The sequence below is a fragment of the Coregonus clupeaformis genome, chromosome 29 (genome assembly GCF_020615455.1).
Source record: "Coregonus clupeaformis isolate EN_2021a chromosome 29, ASM2061545v1, whole genome shotgun sequence".
In the NCBI taxonomy this organism is placed as follows: domain Eukaryota; kingdom Metazoa; phylum Chordata; class Actinopteri; order Salmoniformes; family Salmonidae; genus Coregonus; species Coregonus clupeaformis.
The window spans coordinates 1,221,590-1,231,072 of NC_059220.1; the positions used below are offsets into that span (position 1 = coordinate 1,221,590).

A 9,483-nucleotide genomic window follows, 5' to 3' on the forward strand; every position below is an offset into this window, starting at 1 on the left:
CAAATGTTATTTGTCACATGCTCCGAATACAACAGGTGTTGACCTTACAGTGAAATGCTTACTTACAAGACCAAACCAACAATGCAGTTTTAAGAGAAATATGTGTTAAGTAAACAATAAATAGGTCAATAATAAAAGCAGTAAAATAACAGTAAAAATAACAGTAGCGAGGCTATATACAGGCTATATACAGGGGGTACCGGTACAGAGTCAATATACAGGCTATATACAGGGGGTACCGGTACAGAGTCAATATACAGGCTATATACAGGGGGTACCGGTACAGAGTCAATATACAGGCTATATACAGGGGTACCGGTACAGAGTCAATATACAGGCTATATACAGGGGGTACGGTACAGAGTCAATATACAGGCTATATACAGGGGGTACCGGCACAGAGTCAATATACAGGCTATATACAGGGGGTACCGGTACAGAGTCAATATACAGGCTATATACAGGGGGTACTGCACAGAGTCAATATACAGGCTATATACAGGGGGTACCGGTACAGAGTCAATATACAGGCTATATACAGGGGGTACCGGTACAGAGTCAATATACAGGCTATATACAGGGGGTACCGGTACAGAGTCAATATACAGGCTATATACAGGGGGTACCGGTACAGAGTCAATATACAGGCTATATACAGGGGGTACCGTACAGAGTCAATATACAGGCTATATACAGGGGGGTACCGGTACAAAGTCAATATACAGGCTATATACAGGGGGTACCGGTACAGAGTCAATATACAGGCTATATACAGGGGGTACCGGTACAGAGTCAATATACAGGCTATATACAGGGGGGTACCGGTACAGAGTCAATATACAGGCTATATACAGGGGGTACCGGCACAGAGTCAATATACAGGCTATATACAGGGGGTACCGGTACAGAGTCAATATACAGGCTATATACAGGGGGTACCGGTACAGAGTCAATATACAGGCTATATACAGGGGGTACCGGTACAGAGTCAATATACAGGCTATATACAGGGGGTACCGGTACAGAGTCAATATACAGGCTATATACAGGGGGTACGGTACAGAGTCAATATACAGGCTATATACAGGGGGTACCGGTACAGAGTCAATATACAGGCTATATACAGGGGGTACCGTACAAAGTCAATATACAGGCTATATACAGGGGGTACCGGTACAGAGTCAATATACAGGCTATATACAGGGGGTACGGTACAGAGTCAATATACAGGCTATATACAGGGGGTACCGGTACAGAGTCAATATACAGGCTATATACAGGGGGTACCGGTACAGAGTCAATATACAGGCTATATACAGGGGGTACCTGTTAGGCCTACTGCTGCTAGGTAGCTCTCTCTCTGCTCTCTCCCTCCCCTCTGTCTGTCCTTGATTGCAGGAGTGAAGTCTGGTGTGCGGGAGTCAGGGTTCCAGCTGCAGCTCATTCACCATAATCACCTCAGCCTTTAAGACCCGGTCAAACTTACCACTCATCGTCAGATCATAGTCAAGACGACCATATATTTGGAACCTGACTCCTGCCTCCGCTTCACTCCTGCCACCACCATCCTGCTCTCCACTACCGGACCTCTCTTTGGACTCACCACGGACACTAGGACATTACGGTACCACACCTGCCCTGACCTGGATCTGTTACCCTCCCTGTAACCTGGACTTGCTCTTCCCCTATTATTGGAAACCTGGACTATTGAACATTTTAAATAAACCTGTTAAACCTTCTCTGGCTTGGTGTACTTGTCTGCATTTGGGTTCTAATACTGGTAAATCATAACAGTATGATCTGACCATCATGAACCCAGCAGACAGTAGCTTGGATACCCTGTTTAAGACGATTGCTGAGGACAGTCAGGTGCTGCTTAATCAGGTTCAATTACTCACCAATCAAGTGTCTGCCCTTACTACCCCTTCAGCCCAGATCAGAGAGCCTTTTGTTCCTGCTCCAGAGCGCTATGACGGGAACATGGGAACCTGTGGCGATTTTTTGACTCAATGCTCGTTAGTGTTTGAACAACAGCCCCTCACCTACGCCTCAGAAAGAGCCCGTATTGCCTACCTTATCAACTCTACTAGCGGTTCCGCTCGTGCCTGGGGATCCGCGGTCTGGGAGAGTCAGTCGGACATTTGCAACGCTTACGTTGCCTTCACCACTGAGATGAGGAAGGTTTTTGACCACCCCGCATCGAGGCAAGGAGGCTGCGAAACGGTTGTTTTCTCTTCGGCAGGGGGCTCGCAGTGTGGCGGAGATGGCAGTGGAGTTTCGGACTTTAGCAGCAGTGAGTGGTTGGAATGACGAGGCATTACAAGGAGTGTTCATCAATGCTTTGTCTGAGACTTTAAAAGATGAATTGGTGTCATATGATGAATCGCCTACGCTGGATAATCTTATTTCACTCACCATCAGGTTGGATAATCGGATTTGGGAGCGCCGCCGGGAGAGGAGTGTTAGTTCCAAGCAACCTGTCTGTCATCAACAAACTCCTCCCCGCATCTTCCCTACGGAGAAAGCCGTGTCTTCCCGAGTCGATACGAGGAGCACTGGAACCCGAAGCCATGGAGGTGGGTCGTGCACGGTTGTCCTCAGAGGAGCGTGCACGTCGCATTCAGGCTCGGGTCTGCCTGTATTGTGGAGAAGCTGGTCATTTCGTTCCTTCCTGCCCAGTTCGTCCGGGGAAAAAGGGCCGGCTCATCATTAATGGGAGAAGTTTTGGTGAGCCGAGCAGCGGATTCTTCCTCTTCTCCCCGCATTCTGCTCCAGGCATCCCTCCAGTGGCAGTTCCAGAATCTCTCTGTTAGTGCGCTGATTGACTCTGGTGCAGACGAAAGCTTTTTGGATAGAGAGTGGGCTCAACAAATGGATTTGGAGACTGTTCCTATGGACTGTCCGCTGCAGGCTAAGGGTCTGAATGGACAATTGTTGACCCATATTACCCATCAGACTGTTCCTGTTTGTCTTAGAGTGTCGGGAAATCATCAGGAGAACATTCAATTCCATATTATCGACTGCCCACAGACCCCTCTGGTCCTTGGTATCCCCTGGCTCATAAGACACAATCCACACATTGATTGGGTGACAGGTAGAATTGTTTCATGGAGCACATTTTGTCATGTGAATTGTTTGTGTTCTGCTCTGACTCCTGCCAGTACTGTGCCTCGACCTCCACTGGAGTCCATGGATCTTTCTAATGTTCCTGACGTGTATCATGACCTGGCATCCGTTTTCTGCAAACACAGAGCTACTTCTCTTCCTCCTCACCGGCCTTACGACTGTGCCATTGACCTCCAGCCAGGAGCCCCGCTTCCCAGCAGTCGCCTGTACAATCTCTCCCGGCCGGAGACGGAGGCTATGGAGAACTACATTCGGGACTCCTTGGCGGCAGGTATTATGCGTCCTTCCTCGTCACCTGTAGGAGCGGGATTCTTTTTTGTTGCTAAGAAGGATAAGACCCTCAGACCCTGTATTGATTACCGTGGACTTAACAACATCACCATTAAGAACAAGTATTCTCTGCCTTTGATTAATTCTGCTTTTTCCCCTCCTTCATGGTGCTACCATCTTTACGAAACTGGATCTACGAAATGCGTATCACCTGGTGCGCATTCGTAAAGGTGATGAATGGAAGACTGCCTTCAACACACCCTTGGGACATTTTGAGTATCTGGTTATGCCTTTTGGGTTGTCTAATGCCCCTGCTGTTTTTCAGGCACTAGTCAATGATGTCCTTCGGGACATGTTGAATCGGTTTGTTTTTGTCTATCTGGATGATATCTTGATTTTCTCAGAGTCCTCCCAGGAACATGAACTGCATGTGCGCCAGGTGTTGCAAAGGTTGTTGGAGAACAAACTGTTTGTGAAGATGGAGAAATGTGAATTTCATGTGTCTGAGACCTCTTTTGGGTTACATCATCGCTCAGGGGGAGTTGCGGATGGACCCAGCTAAGATCTCTGCTGTCACGGACTGGCCAGCCCCCTCTACCCGCAAACAACTTCAACGATTTCTGGGGTTTGCGAACTTCTATAGGAGGTTCATCAAGGACTACAGCCGCATTGCGGCGCCACTCACCGCTCTCACCTCCATCTCACGACCGTTCGCTTGGAATGAAGGGGGCCGAATCAGCGTTCGAAGAACTGAAACATCGCCGCTCGGCTCCCATTCTGATGCAGCCGGACCCCGACCGCCAGTTTGTCGTGGAGGTGGATGCATCCGACACTGGGGTAGGTGCGGTGTTGTCACAGCGTTCTCCTGAAGATAACAAACTGCATCCCTGTGCTTTTCTCTCAAGGAAACTTTCTCAGGCAGAGAGGAATTATGATGTTGGCAATCGTGAACTGCTCGCCGTTAAGCTGGCTCTCGAGGAGTGGCGACATTGGTTGGAGGGGGCGGAACAACCCTTCATCGTTTGGACGGATCATAAGAATCTGGCTTACCTCCAGTCAGCGAAGCAGCTCAACCCCCCGTCAAGCCAGGTGGGCACTATTTTTTGGGAGATTCAATTTTTCTCTGTCTTACCGTCCTGGGTCACGCAACGTCAAGCCTGACGCCCTGTCTCGTGTTCATTCGGGCTGTTGATACTGGTAGTAACCCTGAACCCATTTTGCCTCCTACCTGCAGTATTGCGGTCGTCACATGTGACATCGAGGGGATTGTTAGACAGGCTCAACATCATCAAGCTGACCCTGGGAGGGGTCCTCCTAACCGGATGTTTGTCCCTGAGTCTGCTTCGCTCCCAGGTACTTCAGTGGGCTCACTCGTCTCCCCTTACCTGTCACCCTGGAGTTTCGCGGACCCTTGACTTTGTGCGACGGAAGTTCTGGTGGGCCACGATGGAGGCGGACACTCGAGCCTTCATTGCTGCTTGTACGGTATGTGCACGAAATAAGAACTCCACCCAGGCCAGCGCTGGTCATCTACGACCTCTACCTATACCCAGCCGGCCCTGGTCGCATATCGCTATGGATTTTGTCACTGGACTTCCCCCCTCGTCTGGAAAGACTGTAATTCTTACGGTGATTGATCGTTTTCTAAGTTCGCTCATTTTTTGGCCCTACCTAAACTGCTCACTGCCAGAGAGACGGCTGATATTTTGGTTGAACATGTGTTCCGCTCTCATGGTCTACCCACGGATATTGTCTCTGACAGGGGTCCCCAGTTTGTCTCCCAGGTGTGGAAAGCTTTCTGTAAAGCTTTGGGCATTACATCCAGCCTGTCCTCTGGATATCACCCCAGACCAACGGGCAAGCCGAGAGAGCGAACCAGGAGATGGAGACCGCTCTTCGCTGTGTCACAGGGTCTAACCCTGGGTCATGGAGCTCCATGCTCCCCTGGGTGGAATATGCTCATAACACCTTGACTAACGCTTCCTCTGGTTTGTCTCCTTTTCTGTGTGCTCTGGGTTATCAACCTCCCCTGTTCCCTTCTCAAGAGAGGGGAACTGGCGGTACCCTCGGTGCAGTCCCACATGCGCCGCTGCTTCAAGGTCTGGAGGAAGGCCAGGGTAGCTCTGTCCCGAGCTCGCGTACATGCAGAGGCAAGCCAACCGTCACCGGTCCCAGGCTCCCGGTTACTCTCCTGGTCAAGAGGTATGGCTGAAGTCACGGGACCTTCCATTGAAGGTGGAGTCTAAGAAGATGGCGCCTCGTTTTATAGGACCGTTCAAGATACTGTCTATTGTTAACCCCTGCGCGGTTAAGCTACAGCTTCCTGCCTCCCTACGGGTTCATTCCACCTTTCATGTTTCCCAGATTAAGCCTGTGTCGGTTAGCCCTCTGTGCCCGCCCTCTCGTCCCCTCCTCCGCCCAGGATCATGGGTGGGGGGTCCGGTCTACACTGTCCGGCGACTTCTGGATGTTCGCCGCGGGTCGTGGGTTTCCAGTACCTGGTGGATTGGGAGGGTTATGGTCCTGAGGAACGTTCCTGGGTGCCCAGGAGCTTCATTGTGGATCCTGCTCTGGTCCGAGAGTTTCTAGGTTACATCCCGATAAACCCGTCGGCCGCCAGGTGGCGTCCGTAGAGGGGGGTACTGTTAGGCCTACTGCTGCTAGGTAGCTCTCTCTCTGCTCTCTCCCTCCCCTCTGTCTGTCCTTGATTGCAGGAGTGAAGTCTGGTGTGCGGGAGTCAGGGTTCCAGCTGCAGCTCATTCACCATAATCACCTCAGCCTTTAAGACCCGGTCAAACTTACCACTCATCGTCAGATCATAGTCAAGACGACCATATATTTGGAACCTGACTCCTGCCTCCGCTTCACTCCTGCCACCACCATCCTGCTCTCCACTACCGGACCTCTCTTTTGGACTCACCACGGACACTAGGACATTACGGTACCACACCTGCCCTGACCTGGATCTGTTACCCTCCCTGTAACCTGGACTTGCTCTTCCCCTATTATTGGAAACCTGGACTATTGAACATTTTAAATAAACCTGTTAAACCTTCTCTGGCTTGGTGTACTTGTCTGCATTTGGGTTCTAATACTGGTAAATCATAACAGTACCGGTACAGAGTCAATATACAGGCTATATACAGGGGGTACCGGTACAGAGTCAATATACAGGCTATATACAGGGGGTACCGGTACAGAGTCAATATACAGGCTATATACAGGGGGTACCGGTACAGAGTCAATATACAGGCTATATACAGGGGGTACCGGTACAGAGTCAATATACAGGCTATATACAGGGGGTACCGGTACAGAGTCAATATACAGGCTAGATACAGGGGTTACCGGTACAGAGTCAATATACAGGCTAGATACAGGGGGTACCGGTACAGAGTCAATATACAGGCTATATACAGGGGGTACCGGTACAGAGTCAATATACAGGCTATATACAGGGGGTACCAGTACAGAGTCAATATACAGGCTATATACAGGGGGTACCAGTACAGAGTCAATATACAGGCTATATACAGGGGGGTACCGGTACAGAGTCAATGTGCGGGGGCACCGGTTAGTCGAGGTAATTGAAGTAATATGTACATGTACAGTTGAAGTCGGAAGTTTACATACACTTAGGTTGGAGTCATTAAAACTAGTTTTTCAACCACTCCACAAATGTCTTGTTAACAAACTATAGTTTTGGCAAGTCAGTTAGGACATCGACTTTGTGCATGACACAAGTAATTTTTCCAACAATTGTTTACAGACAGATTATTTCACTTATAATTCACTGTATCACGATTCCAGTGGGTCAGAATTTGCCATCTATTTTGTGACGTGCACCAGTCCCTCCTGCAGCAAAGCACCCCCACAGCATGATGCTGCCACCCCCGTGCTTTACGGTTGGAATGGTGTTCTTCGGCTTGCAAGCTATCCCCTTTTTCCTCCAAACATAACGATGGTCATTATGGCCAAACAGTTCTATTTTTGTTTCATCAGACCAGAGGACATTACTCCAAAAAGTACGATCTTTGTCCCCATGTGCAGTTGCAAACCGTAGTCTGGCTTTTTTATGGTGGTTTGGGAGCAGTGGCTTCTTCCTTGCTGAGCGGCCTTTCAGGATATGTCGATATAGGACTCGTTTTACTGTGGATATAGATACTTTTGTACCTGTTTCCTCCAGCATCTTCACAAGGTCCTTTGCAGTTGTTCTGGGATTGATTTGCACTTTTCGCACCAAAGTACGTTCATTTCTAGGAGACAGAATGCGTCTGTCTCCTAGAGGAGGGGACTGAGCATGCACCCCTGAGGAGCCCCCGTGTTGAGGATCAGCGTGACAGATGTGTTGTTACCTACCCTTACCTCCTGGGGGCGGCCCGTCAGGAAGTCCAGGATCCGGTTGCAGAGGGAGGTTTTTATTCCCAGGGTCCTTAGCTTAGTGATGAGCTTTTTGGGCACTATGGTGTTGAACGCTGAGCTGTAGTCAATGAAAAGCATTCTCACATACAGTGGGGAAAAAAAGTATTTAGTCAGCCACCAATTGTGCAAGTTCTCCCACTTAAAAAGATGAGAGAGGCCTTTAATTTTTATCATAGGTACACGTCAACTATGACAGACAAAATGAGAAAAAAAAATCCAGAAAATCACATTGTAGGATTTTTTATGAATTTATTTGCAAATTATGGTGGAAAATAAGTATTTGGTCAATAACAAAAGTTTCTCAATACTTTGTTATATACCCTTTGTTGGCAATGACACAGGTCAAACGTTTTCTGTAAGTCTTCACAAGGTTTTCACACACTATTTTGGCCCATTCCTCCATGCAGATCTCCTCTAGAGCAGTGATGTTTTGGGGCTGTCGCTGGGCAACACGGACTTTCAACTCCCTCAAAGATTTTCTATGGGGTTGAGATCTGGAGACTGGCTAGGCCACTCCAGGACCTTGAAATGCTTCTTACGAAGCCACTCCTTCGTTGCCCGGGCAGTGTGTTTGGGATCATTGTCATGCTGAAAGACCCAGCCACGTTTCATCTTCAATGCCCTTGCTGATGGAAGGAGGTTTTCACTCAAAATCTCACGATACATGGCCCCATTCATTCTTTCCTTTACACGGATCAGTCGTCCTGGTCCCTTTGCAGAAAAACAGCCCCTAAAGCATGATGTTTCCACCCCCATGCTTCACAGTAGGTATGGTGTTCTTTGGATGCAACTCAGCATTCTTTGTCCTCCAAACACGACGAGTTGAGTTTTTACCAAAAAGTTATATTTTGGTTTCATCTGACCATATGACATTCTCCCAATCCTCTTCTGGATCATCCAAATGCACTCTAGCAAACTTCAGACGGGCCTGGACATGTACTGGCTTAAGCAGGGGGACACGTCTGGAACTGCAGGATTTGAGTCCCTGGCGGCGTAGTGTGTTACTGATGGTAGGCTTTGTTACTTTGGTCCCAGCTCTATGCAGGTCATTCACTAGGTCCCCTGTGTGGTTCTGGGGTTTTTGCTCACCGTTCTTGTGATAATTTTGACCCCACGGGGTGAGATCTTGCGTGGAGCCCCAGATCGAGGGAGATTATCAGTGGACTTGTATGTCTTCCATTTCCTAATAATTGCTCCCACAGTTGATTTCTTCAAACCAAGCTGCTCACCTATTGCAGATTCAGTCTTCCCAGCCTGGTGCAGATATACAATTTTGTTTCTGGTGTCCTTTGACAGCTCTTTGGTCTTGGCCATAGTGGAGTTTGGAGTGTGACTGTTTGAGGTTGTGGACAGGTGTCTTTTATACTGATAACAAGTTCAAACAGGTGCTATTAATACAGGTAACGAGTGGAGGACAGAGGAGCCTCTTAAAGAAGAAGTTACAGGTCTGTGAGAGCCAGAAATCTTGCTTGTTTGTAGGTGACCAAATACTTATTTTCCACCATAATTTGCAAATAAATTCATTAAAAATCCTACAGTGTGATTTTCTGGATTATTTTTTCTTAATTTGTCTGTCATAGTTGACGTGTACCTATGATGAAAATTACAGGTCTCTCTCATCTTTTTAAGTGGGAGAACCTGCACAATTGGTGGCTGACTAAATAC

At 48.4% G+C, this 9,483-nt stretch overlaps 1 protein-coding gene across 1 annotated transcript in view; it reads left to right on the top strand.

The window, feature by feature from the left end:
• LOC121544558 (gamma-2-syntrophin-like) overlaps nucleotides 1–9,483 on the top strand; it is a 58,114-nt gene that overhangs the window by 21,594 nt on the left and 27,037 nt on the right. The gene's annotated exons all lie outside the window — the stretch shown is intronic.